This window comes from Octopus sinensis, linkage group LG5, assembly GCF_006345805.1.
Source record: "Octopus sinensis linkage group LG5, ASM634580v1, whole genome shotgun sequence".
Lineage (NCBI taxonomy): Eukaryota > Metazoa > Mollusca > Cephalopoda > Octopoda > Octopodidae > Octopus > Octopus sinensis.
The window spans coordinates 44,570,340-44,583,472 of NC_043001.1; the positions used below are offsets into that span (position 1 = coordinate 44,570,340).

The 13,133-nt window shown below is 38.4% G+C and overlaps 1 protein-coding gene across 1 annotated transcript in view; it reads left to right on the top strand.

Annotated features, from left to right (window-relative positions):
- The first annotated feature begins 2,402 nt into the window (after positions 1 to 2,402).
- The window catches only part of LOC115212076 (plexin-A4-like), a 129,326-nt gene continuing 118,595 nt past the window's right edge, over positions 2,403 to 13,133 (top strand). Inside the window, exon 1 of the mRNA XM_029780884.2 lies at positions 2,403 to 2,766. The gene's annotated coding sequence lies outside the window, so the exon portion shown is untranslated. The remainder of the gene's footprint in view (positions 2,767 to 13,133) is intronic.

A 13,133-nucleotide genomic window follows, 5' to 3' on the forward strand; every position in this document is an offset into this window, starting at 1 on the left:
AGTAACAGAAAAAGAGAGGCAAAGACAGAGTAATAGATAGGGAAGTAACAAAGAAAGAATAAGTGAGAGAGTGAAAGAGAAAGGAAAGTTGCAGGAAAGAGTGGCGTGTTTGTCTATGGGAGAAGGAAGGAGGTTTTATGGCTTACAGAGTTGACAGGGTGCAAGAAGGGTGAGACATTTGGGAGGGAAGAGAAATGGATGATGAGTGTGGTTAAGAGAAGACGAAGTCTAGACGGATTCGAGAGAGAGAGAGAGAAAGAGTCCGAGGGAGTGGAGAAAGAGGAACGATTAAAACAGACGCCGGAGTGACACGGATAAAAAAGAGAAAGAGAAAGGGCGACGGAGAGCTAAGGAAGGGTTGGAGAGGAAAACAGAGAAGCAGAGAGGGAAGAGAGGAGAGATAACAGAAATGAGACATACTCTTTCTCTTTCGCTCTTACACCTTCTCTTTCTCTCTCTGTTTTGTACTTTTTCCCCGTTCATTACGATGCCACCCCCACCCTCTCGACCACTATTACCAATACCACAAAAATTACCACCATTACCACCTCCACTGTGATTTACCACCACCACAACCTCCATCATCACCACTGTAATCTCCACTATCAACACCACCATCATTCGTCCATAACCAACACTATTAACATCACCATCACTATCGCCATCATCCTTCTATCAGTATTACGTTGATTACCAACACCACTACTCTCGGTAGAATTAATTTCTCTAACCATCGTCGTCACCATCACCCGTTACAATAAAGCGGGAGTCATCTAAGTGGTCGCTCGACCTGCTAGAAATAGCAGTCGAATATTCCTGAAATCTCAGTTTATCATCATCCTAAACAAGAGCGGTCTCGTTGAATATTCGATACACTGTTTGAATGGTCATTGTTGAAACGCCGTTAATCAACCTCAGGTCAGCCCAGTCCGGACAAACCGGGCTAAAAAGATAATAACATAACCCATCTTACACCACAACAATCTCACTGTGACCATCACTGCTACTATAACAATCACCATCGTCACCACCACCACCACCAACACATCCTTCACTACTTCTAAACCCACCCCTATGACCACCACCACCACCACCACCACCTTCTTCATCGCTACTTCAGTCATTACTATTGGGCTTAACCGAAGGGTGGGAATCCCTAAACTTTCCTTTATTTCGTCCCTCCTCCACCGCTGCTATTAACGGTTGAACGGCGGAAAATGAGTGTATGTGTCTGTAAAGGGGAGACAGAAAGAGCGAGAGCAAGCGAGCGAGCGAGAGAGAGAGAGAGAGAGAGAGAGAGAGAGAGAGCAGTTTGTTGCCCACTATATACTCTGCCTTCCTTTTCTTATCTTTCCCCTGTGAAACTCCATCACCATCATCATTATCATCAACGTACAGCGCCGCTGCAATTACCATTTCACTGGAGTAAGGGGTAGGAAATAAAAGAAAAAAGTAGAGAGAAAGAATGAGAGATGAATGTGGTAGGGAGGCTTAATTTGATTTTTTTTTTTTTTTTCAGAAGGTAAAGAATAAAAAAAATCACGCATCGATACCGCTACCGCCGCCGTCGCCGCTATCATGATTATGGTGGAGAAAAGGAAAATTTTAGGAAAAGAGACGGAGAAAAAGATCGAGAGGAGCAGCATGAGGATTGCTTTATTAAACTTCTATTCGTTTTCAGTTTTTTTTTTTTGGGGGGGGGCTGTGATAGAGGTTGGGAATTGGTGAGTTTTAATACTTGGTTTTATTACTCCTATAGTCACAATCGCTCCTGTTGCCCCCCCCACACACACACCTCAGCAGCACAAGCATCATCATCACCACCACCACCACCACCACTACCACCACCAGCTACAACGTCACCATTTTCGGATGAACGGAAAATTCGAGGGTGGTGGAAGGTGCAGTTTGGATGTACGGAGAGAGTTTGAAAGGGAAAGCTAACTATATTCCCTCCACCCTGCACACACACACACACACACACACACATTACTCTTACTTTTTCTAAGCCCCTCCCTGCTTCCCTCTCCCTCTCTCTCTCTCTCTCTCTTCTTCTCTCCGTTATTGCAGCCCTATTCTATATTCTCCCCCCTCCTTCTTCTCATCCCAGGTAGCCTCCATCGCCACCACTCGGCAACTTTTTCCTGTCAGTCCTAGGTTGTGTGTATATAGCGGTTAGTCGTGTTGAAAGGCAGCATAGAAGATTGGACTTGTACACGCACATACTCACGCGTGTATATATAAATGTTGTATATATATATATATGAATATAGATAAATTATATATATATATATATACGTATATATTTATATTTATATATATGTATATATATATATCTATGAAAAATGTCTAGAATACTAATATTATTTAGTATTTATATATAGTAACAAATATATATATATATATATATATATTACAATATGTTTATATATATATTCACAGACATATATGTACACAAACATGGATATTTAACAGAGGGAAGTGTCCCATTCATTACCAACAACTTCTAAAATTATTCATGGTTTCTTACACAACTACAGTAACAATAACAAGTACATCATTATTATCATTATCAACAACGACATTATCACTATCAACATCATCTTTATTATCATCATTGTTTTCAATATCGAGATCTTACAAGCAAAGGAAGTCTACTTTACCAGAACGCTTTGTTATATATTCACTTCAGGCTATCTAAATATTGTTATATACTCGTGTCTATATATACCCGTGTCTTATTATATATATATATATAAAAAACAGGTTTGTAAAAGTCTTTATTTTAACTTTATTTTTCGTTCTTCCTTTGTTGTTGTTATTTTTGTTGTTGTGGTTGTTTTTGTTGTTGTTGTTGTGGCGGGCACCGTTGAGTAATGGAGACGAAAGCTAAGCTTCCGGTCCGGTGAATCTAGTCTGCGACCCGGTTTCGAATTCAGGAGTTTGAGGGGATGTTAAGTTAGGGGTTTTTTGTAGCGATAGCTCCCTTCAGTTATGTCGCTTAGGCTCCTGAAAAAGTCCTGAACATCACATAATCTCATTTCTTCTATTTCTTTTATAAACCTGAATTCTGTATCCTTTTGAGATCGATAAAATGAAATAGCAGTTATACACGGATCCATATTTTCGGCGCTGAACTCCTTTCCCTACAAAATTTCACCCACCCACCCACCGTAAATGCTAGATTTAGAAGTGAAATTTTCTTCGTCATACCCTACCTTTAACGTTTACTAAAAAGAGAAGACACGTTAGATAATGTAGTTCTAGATATATTATACTTAATGAGGGAAAAAAGCCGGAACAGTCACGGCTGGTATATTTTTGAAGTAAGCGTAGGATTTTGGATTACCTTGAGGATAAACAACAACATCAAACTCATTATTTGCTTAAAAGCTTTCAGAAAATCTTAAACACCACAGCATCTCATTTTTGTTCTCCCGCCTTTAAGCCTTAAGCTTTGAACCTTCTCTTGGAATCATTCATTTTTACCTCTCAGAAAAGCATGCACAATATTTCCGATTTCCCCCACACTCGGCGTCCTTTTTATGTTAAGGATCCGTTGAATTTTTCTTTCCACTTCGATATGGGTTGCACCTCACAAGCGTACCCCTTATTTCCGCCCCCCCCCGCCTTCTCACCCTTCTCTAATAATTACAAAGGTCTCGTGAGTGATGTTATAACTCGTTCATGTTTACTTTTCGTAAGCCAAGAATGCGCTACAGTGAGAAGGCCAACTATGTGGTCATTCGGTCTGCTAGAAATAGCAGCCAAATCTCTCTCAAATCACAGCATATCAACCAAAGATGGTAACCAAAAATATAGATATTGTAGTCCTTGTTACACTTAAAGGGATAGTCACAACTGGAATACCTTTCATAAGTCTGTTCAATCAGGACTAACAACAAATAGCATATCGATATCTGAACCATCGAACACCCTTTGTCTGAGATTGGTAATATCTATCTTTCAGAAAGGCATGTACGCCACAACTTAACATTCTGTCCTCCTTACATTACCCAGTAAGAGAGTCTCTACGTGGTCGCTCGATCTGCTAGAAATAGCAGCCAAATTACCCCTCAAATTGCACCCTAAGGTCTAAAAACTGGAATGACACATCGGATAATATCTGAGGTATACTTAAGAAAAAAGACGGTGTGGCCATAGTTGGAATGTCTTTGATCATAGATCTGCTGCATTAGGACTGACCTAGGGACAAACAATAATATCTGAAAAGGAACCTGTGTACCCAGGTTCGGATTAAGGCCATCTCATACCCTAAGCACAGCCCAACAATGGTACCTCCTCGGCCATTCTATTGTTTGATTGTTGAATATGCAATAATCATTAAAAATCTGGTTTTCGTTTAAGCCGTCCCCTGGCTAGTTGCAGCAGACCCACATCCATATTAAATATGTCCTGTTTTATTATTATTTTTTTCAATACCAATTAAGAGATGTAAATTATTTACTTATAACAAAGGCAACGGGAAATAATACAATTTTTTATTGCTTTCTTGTTGGGAGCCCTATTCATCTACAACATTGGCACTATAGCAGATCCGGACGAGAAAAAGAAAACTCTGGTGCCCCCTTCCCTTGATACTCTAAGCACGTGCATATTTTGCTTAATGGTTAAACCGGGTCTGCTTGTGCCTATGTTGAAAAAATTATATTTTGTTTTTGTATTTGAAAACGGGATGAATATCACAACATCCGCTTTATTCGTTTCCTGTGCCTCTCTAATCTTGTGCCTCCCCACCCCCACTGTTCTTGACTCATTCTCTTTCTCTCACTGGCCAACTTACACAATGTGGTTTCATTATCTAATGTTAAAGAACAACACACACACACACACACTACATATATATATATAAAGTTAAACAGCACCTCACAAAGGGAGTCTTCGCAGTCGCTCGTGCTACTAGAACTAGCAGCCAAATCACCCGTAAAAATCACACTCCATCGTTTGATACAGACGTTGATATTGTTTAGCCCCAGGTCAACGCTGATTTATGATATTTTTCTTAACTGTATGTCTAGGCCTACATTATCTAATATGCCCTTCATTTCCTTATTAAGTACGATGAATATGAGAAATTCAACTGCTTTTTCTTTTTTCTGTTAACTCGATTTACTACATTGGATCAAATGTAGTCCAACAACACGACTAAAAATATTTTCCTTTCGCAAGAAATGCACGAGTCTCACAGTTTCATATTGCCGGGAGGTAGAAGACCTCTTAAAAACTGACGTTTTGTAGTGACTATGTATAGAGAGAATTCGTCGGAAACATGGTGGGGAGGAAAAAAAAACTTTCACATTTCTATGGTTATCTAAATTAGCTTATTTTACTTCCTAACTTTTTTTTGTTTTGTCTGAACGTCTATCAGGTGTTCATCTGGCAATCGATGTAGCCGTCTCTACCTGTATTTTTGTCTGCTTGTCCAGTATGCACACCCACGCGCGTTCTCTCTCTCTCTCTCTTACTCACTCTCTCACACATTTTTACACACACACACACACACAACACAAACATATATATGTGTATGTATGTATATGTTTGTATGTATTCATCATACATCATCTCCTTCTCTAAATGTATATATGTGCGAGTGTGTTTGTGCGTGTATATGTTTTACTGTTTTGATCGAGCGTACAAACCTGTATTGGCAAAATCCTTCCAGCCGTGACGATCCCACTGGTTTTTATTTTCAAGCAGTGGAGCACCAGACGATATAACTATATAATGTATCCTTCCGTTTTCTTTTTAAAAGATTAGGATATGATTGGAGGGAGACTAAACAAGCAACCATCGTTGATTCGAATGCATGTGTTTAAGAAATAATTATTAGCAGGTAAGGAAAGGTAAAATATACTGGAGGAGAGGTGCAGAGAGGTATGATGAGAAGCTGTACCTTTTATGCTTCACTCCATCATTGGTGATATGTGACTTGTTAGTGTTTGCTGTTTTACCTAGTCTACGGATTTTTTCATTCCCTAAACCATAAGGGCTTTGGGAATGTCACACACTAAGATATGTGCGTGTCTCTATACACACACACACACACACCACACACACACACACACACACACACACATTTGTCCTCATTTTTGTTATTTTGGGGGTTAGTCATAGAAGGGAGGGTAACCCCCTCCTCCTCCAGTACCATTTTCAGGATCACTGAGACCGATGAGAGACTGGAAAGAAATTGTCCCCAGATCGGAGATCTGGCCTAAATGCTTGCAACAGACTGAAATCTGCTATAAGGGCACACAAGGGCCAGGTGTTGGTGTGTGAAACTGGATCGACGGAAGCTGTTTACTGACTGCAAAACACACACACATACATTAACACATTTACAATCGCACATACGCTTGTCCATTCATACCGATATGTTTGCGTGTGTGTGTGTGTGTGTGTGTGATAATTAAAACTGAAACTACTTCTCCAGAGTTTCACCCTTTGGATTGTCAGGCAAAAACTGCTTCCATATTCAAAAGTTGTACCTTAAATTGTGATCATTCGATATTTTTGTCTCGAATACTTTTTCTCGTCTTTGCTCTCATTTCTTCTTTCTCTTCTTACCCCTCTCCTCTCTCTCTCTCTCTCTCTCTCTCTCTCTCTCTAACACACACACTATATATATATATATATATATATATATATTATATATATATATATTATATATATATATATATATATTATATATGTTCCTTTCTGTGGAAGAGCGTAGGCTCGAAAACGTTAAAGACTTTTTCACTCCCGAGTGTTAAACTAATACATCTGTTTGTTGTCTACACCACCTGTCTTCGTCTTTTGTTTTTCTTTTGTGAATTCTCCCTATATATATATATATATATATTATATATATATATATATATATATATATTATAATATATATTATATATATATATATATATATATATATATATATGAGAGAGAGTGAAAGAGTGTAAGGGGGTAAAGAATACGCACACCACCCGTTTTCAGTGTAACATAAACTCTAATCCTAATTACCGGGTGTGCGTATTCTTTACCTTCATTAAGAGAAAAACAGAGATGTAATACACACACAGTAGTTTTACAGGCGACAACGATTAGAAGAAAAACATTCCAAACTATAACACAGAAACACAGGTAGAAAGTCATGCACAAACTTATTAGATCTCACACTTGCAAACATTCGTGTTCGTAAAATGTTTTCATATTTGCATGTTCTCGAATATGAAACATTTTAACATATGATGGTATAACAAGATAAGGGTGTGGAAGGTATCAGTTATATTAGTAGTTGTATATAATGTAAGTATATCATTAATATGTTACATAGTATATATGTCAAGAGAGATAGAAGGATAGGGACAGACGGACACGGATTTTTATTTATTTGAAGTAGTTAAGTTTGTGTTATGCTTGCATTATGTTTCTGAAGCAGTCTTTCTACCTTCATTTAATCACTGTATCCCTATGTTGTATGTTATATATTATATTTGTATACATCTCCAAACCCCAGAGGCGAATTCTAACAAATAACAACGAACTAGTTCTAAATACTAAATAAATAAGTAAGTGGACATGATTAACACTGGAAAACCATTAAATGTGAAACCCGTCACGTTTCCATTGTGCAGAAGAAAGAAAGAGGAGAAAAAACGGGAGAAAGGAAGATTAGAAAAACGCCTTCGCCTCTTCGACAACGAAAGAAGTCAGCGGCAATTTTTAGTGACTTTATCACTCTTTAGGGAAACCAGTTTTGAATATATGGGAGAATAAGTGTGAGGTGTCGAATCAACAAGGGAGCTTCCACGTTAAGGGTTCAGTCTTAAAATGGGAACCAAAAACCAAAAGTCTGAGGGTATGCCACTCGAACCCTGAGAAAAAAAGAAAACAGAGGAAAAATTCAAAAAGCCTTATGATTGATTTTCTTTTCTGTTCCTTGTTATCTGTAAAGTTAAACTCACGTCTAATATAACTGGATTAGGATAATGATTTTGATAGTCTGGCAAAGCGGGTATGATGGCATATTGGCCAATTCTTTGAGGTCGAGACTCGTAGAAAAGATAAGAACCTCTGCTCTATGTAGTCGTTTGACCGGCTAGAAATAACAGCCAAAAATCTCTCGAAGCGATACCCTATTGCCTTAAAAAAAACTGGTATACACTACGTCTGAAAACAGATTGGGGTAGTTACAGCTGGGACAAATAGGTTGGGGTAGTTAGAGCTGGGACGTCATTTATCAGAGGTCTCCTGGTTCAGCACTGATATGTGGGTAAACAGCTCTACTGAAGAAGCCTCTGTGAGGTCGCATGAGCAGCTAAATCTCCCTCATATCACTTCCTACCGTCTCAAGAAAAAAGGGCGCATTAAGTAATGCAGTACTACATAGCTCTTATACAAGACTTAGTCACTGTTGATCTTTGGTCTACGCTAACTTGTGGTTAAACAACCAGATATACGAACCGACGGGGATTAATCATCTGGTTGCTAGATATAGTTGCCAAATCACTAAATAAAGCTCTTCCGTTTGTCCTCAATACACTGAGAGTTTAAATGAATGAATGAATAGCGGAATTTCTTTTAAGTACTTTAGTTTCATTGTTGCTAGCTTTCTAATCATTTCTGTAAAAATTGTAGGCATATTTCTGTTATACACACATACATACATACATAGATGTGTGTGTGTGTGTGTGTGTGTGTAGGCACGTGGCCTAGTGTAAGGGGTATTGCACTCACGTTTGCAAGATTGTGGTTTCGATTCCAAGACTGGCACTGCGTTGTAAAAACACATTGGTCCACTCCACTCAGCAGTAACTGTGTAAACCCTACGACAGACTAGTGTTCCGTTGGTCTAGTCAACAGGGTGGCATCATTCTCGAAAACCACAACAATGCGAGGAAACGCATTGTGACCAGTGGTGTATAACAGCATCCGATAGTCTAATCGATAGAGTGATGTATATATACAATGGGTTTTTAAAAAAAATTTATAACTATTTTTACGCTTATAATTCTTTTTATATAGATGTGCAACTTCGTTGTTTTGAACCATATTGGATCTCTCTGAACAGGCATGACCAAACATATTCTAGCCAAATTCTTCACATCTTTTTTAAGGCATCATATGTCTAGAACTACTATTATCTAATATTCATTAGTTTGTTCTACCCGCCACACGCACAAGGCCATGCTAGAGCACCACATTTTTAAGGACAGGCGGGTGTAGTTTTAAGAATTGACTGCTATTTCTCGCAGATCGAAAGGGGTTCGTATTGGCTCGTGCAGTTTATGCAAAATCAGTAAAGTGTCAGACAAAATGCCTTTTGGCCTCTTCACATTCCGAATTCAGATCACGCTGGTGTCGATTTCGATGATCGATAAAATAAGAACTGAAGTTAACATAATATACTGTCTCCGATACAGGCGACAATTGACCCCTCAGAGATTCGACGAGAGAACAGGGGAGACCAGTGAAATCTAAGAAGAGATTTAATCAGTCAACTATTGTTTAGTTGTTTAGGAGATTATATCGAGCATGTGGAAACCGCTAGTCTTTACAATATATAGGTGTTTGCTGCTAGTGACGGAGGAATGCCGTGAAACGTAAGACCGATAGGTAATTTGTCGGTTTACAAGCACGTGTGTACATAGCTTGTAAACTAATGTGTGTATGTGTGTGCGCGCATATGGATGCAATGGTCGCAGTCATAAGTCTTTTCAACAGGAGCTAGCCTGGGGCTAAACTACAGTTGTTGGTGAAAACAATTTTCTCGTTTGCGCATTCGAATGTTTATAAGACACACATGCATACTCGGTGGAAGCTGCGTATTATCATCACGAATAATGCCATCAACCGGTTAATGTTAGGCACTACTTAAGAAGAGTGGTCCCGGTGCGCGCACTCGCGTACTCGCGCATCGGCGCTAGCTAGTCGTGACTAGTCGATCCTACAACGACTACCTAGCTAAATAAAACACAAAATAAATCATTTTTTTTACACAAAGTAAATAAAACAAAAACACAAAGTAAGGATCGACTAGTCACGACTAGCTAGCGCGGATACATGAGTACGCGAGTGCGCGCACCGGGACCACACTTCTTAAGTAGTACCTTAATGTTATCCAAATTAATGGTTTCCAACTTTATTATGCTTAATATTTTCAGCTAGTTGTTGTTATCGAAAGGCTTCATCCCAAAATGACCGCAGCAGACGGCTTCCACTTATATATAAATACATACATTTTGTATGTTTGTGCGTGTGTTTCGACAGAGAACGCAAAGGTCTGCAGTGTGGATGGGGGTGATATTTACAGTCATTCCCAGGAATGTGGCGTAATCCCATTACAATGACCCCGTCTTCGGTGACGTAATAGTGCCAAGTAATGCCTACCTTCAGGCATTTGTATATAAATACACACACACACACATATATATATACATACATATACATACATACATACATACATACATACACATAGAAACATTGTACATACAGAGACTAGTCAAACACGTTACCCACCCGTCATACATTTGGTAGGCATATTGGGGTACCCCACATCTGAGCTGTAACTTGTGTACACCTAACATAAGAAAGAAGTAAAGTATAATGCGTTACCACCAACCACCCCTTTTAAAGTGCGTATGTCAGACTGTGTGTGTATGTATATATATATATATATATATATATATAATAATATATATATATTATATATATATATAATATATAATATATATATACATATTATTGTGTGTGTGTGTATGGTTTTGTATTATCTTCGTGATTTTACTTGTTTTTTCTCCACTAAAACGGAGAATGCGAGCTGGATAGACAGACAGACAGATGTGTCTGTGTGTGTATTTGTATACGAACAAATGTATTTATATTTTTGTCTGTGTTTGCATGCATACATGTGTGCGTATATAAAGCTATGTAGTTATCTAAGAATCCCTAAGATGTATGTATACACGCGCACCCATACCTTACTTTTGCGAACGTATGTGTATATGAGTCTGTTACTGAACGTTCACAAACACACATACACATCAACAACGGTTTGTGCTGTTTCCCCCATTCGTACACAATATCTTTTTTGGCGGTTCGGTTCTCTTTCCCCCTCGTCTCCTCCAGCCTTTAAATGCCCTCCCTTATCACACACACACACACACACACACACACACACACACATATGTGTACGCATACATTCGCACACACACATTGACACCCACACACACTCACGCATATCGCACCAGCACCACCCGCTACTACTACCAAGACACATGTCTGGATTAAGTTCGCATTTGTTGGAGAGAAATGTGGGGAGGAAGGAAATCAGAGGAATGCGTATGCATGAATGTGTGTGTGTGTGTGTCTGTGTTTTTGTGTGTGTGCTGTATGTCTCAGTATTTTTTTGTGTGTTCACGCGTAATCAAATTTAGTCTTTCTTTTATGGTAGGATATTAGCAAAAAAGAAAATCTTAAATATGTGTGTGTGTATTTCTGTATGCGTGTCTATATATATATATGTGTGTGTGTGTGTGTAGTGTATGTGTACGTATCTATGTAAGCACATTTAAGTTATATATTTCCATACACATACACGTGTATATATATATATATATATATATATACACACATATACACACACACACGCACACATATATACACACACACACATATATATACACACACACACATATATACACACACACACACACACATATATATATATATACATATACATAAACATATACATATACATACATATATATATATGTGTGTATATATATATATATATCTTTATACATATGGTTGTGTGTGTATGAGAGAAGGAACATTATAATGTGTATTTAGAGAAAAATGAACTGTTTGCATGTGTGTGTGTATGTTTATGCTCACACACACGAGTGTGTGTGTATATAGATATATATATAGGTATTAATACCTTGCAAATATAAAGGAAATATTTTTGTTCAACGAAAGCCATTAGCAGAGCGCTCAGTAAAAAGTTTAAAAAGAAACATCGCGCTAATACAACTAATACGAAGAGACACTTGAAAATATTTGATACAAGAAAAGACTTTACGAGGATTGAATTCTTTTTTTCAGACCAGATTAAGATTATCTGTGTTCTTGATGCCCCATTGCTTCTCTCACCGATTTCTACGTTGGAGTGTCGGTTAACAGTAAAATATTGATACAAATCACCTCTGCTTGCACTCTCATTGTTGAAGGTACCACTTGTTCATAGATTTCTACGAACATCTGACTGCTAGAAACGCAGTCGTGTCCGATGAAGTCATACCGCGGGTGGTATGATTGTTTGGTTAAGAAGCTCGTTTTACAACCAAACGGTTTCGATTTCAGTCCCATTCCGTGGCACCTTGGTTAAGCGCTGGGGTGATGCCTTGTGAGTGAATTTGGTACATGGAAACTGCGTAGAAGCTCGTCGCCTATATATATATATATACTCAAAATAAGCAACAAGAATATCTTCGGTAATTTGGTACGATCGTTTCACGCTACATCATTTTATTAAACATTGTAAGTATTACAGCAGTTTTAAAATGTTGAGCAATCATCAGCCATTTATAGAGGTTTTCCATTGATTGATTGATTCTAGTTTCAGCTCACGAGCTGTGGCCATGCTGGGGCACCGCCATTAATACATATTTTCATATTAATTGATAATATTATAGAGAGGGTAGATATATAGACAGAGATGTATGTTGTGCTTTGTGTAGCATTGCTCCCCCGCCTCCGTTTGACAGCTGGTGTTAGCTTGTTTACGTTTTTGTAACTTAACGGTTTGACAAAGAAACCGATTAAGTAAGCACCAGTCTTAAATTAAGCGCTTAGGTAATGGGGTTGATTTGTTCGACGAAAGCCTTCAATCCTCAACATGACCGCAATCCAATGACTGAAACATGTAAAAGATAAAAAGTTGTTTTTTATTTCGATATGTAGTCTGCTTTTATTGTGTGACTTGGCTGTGTGGTAAGAAACTTGCTTCCCAATCACATGATTCTGGACTCAGTCCCACTGCGTGGCACCTTGAGTAAGTGTCTCGGGCCGACCAGAGTCTTGTGAGTGGATTTGGTAGACGGAAACTGAAAGAAGCCCGTTGTCTATACTTATGT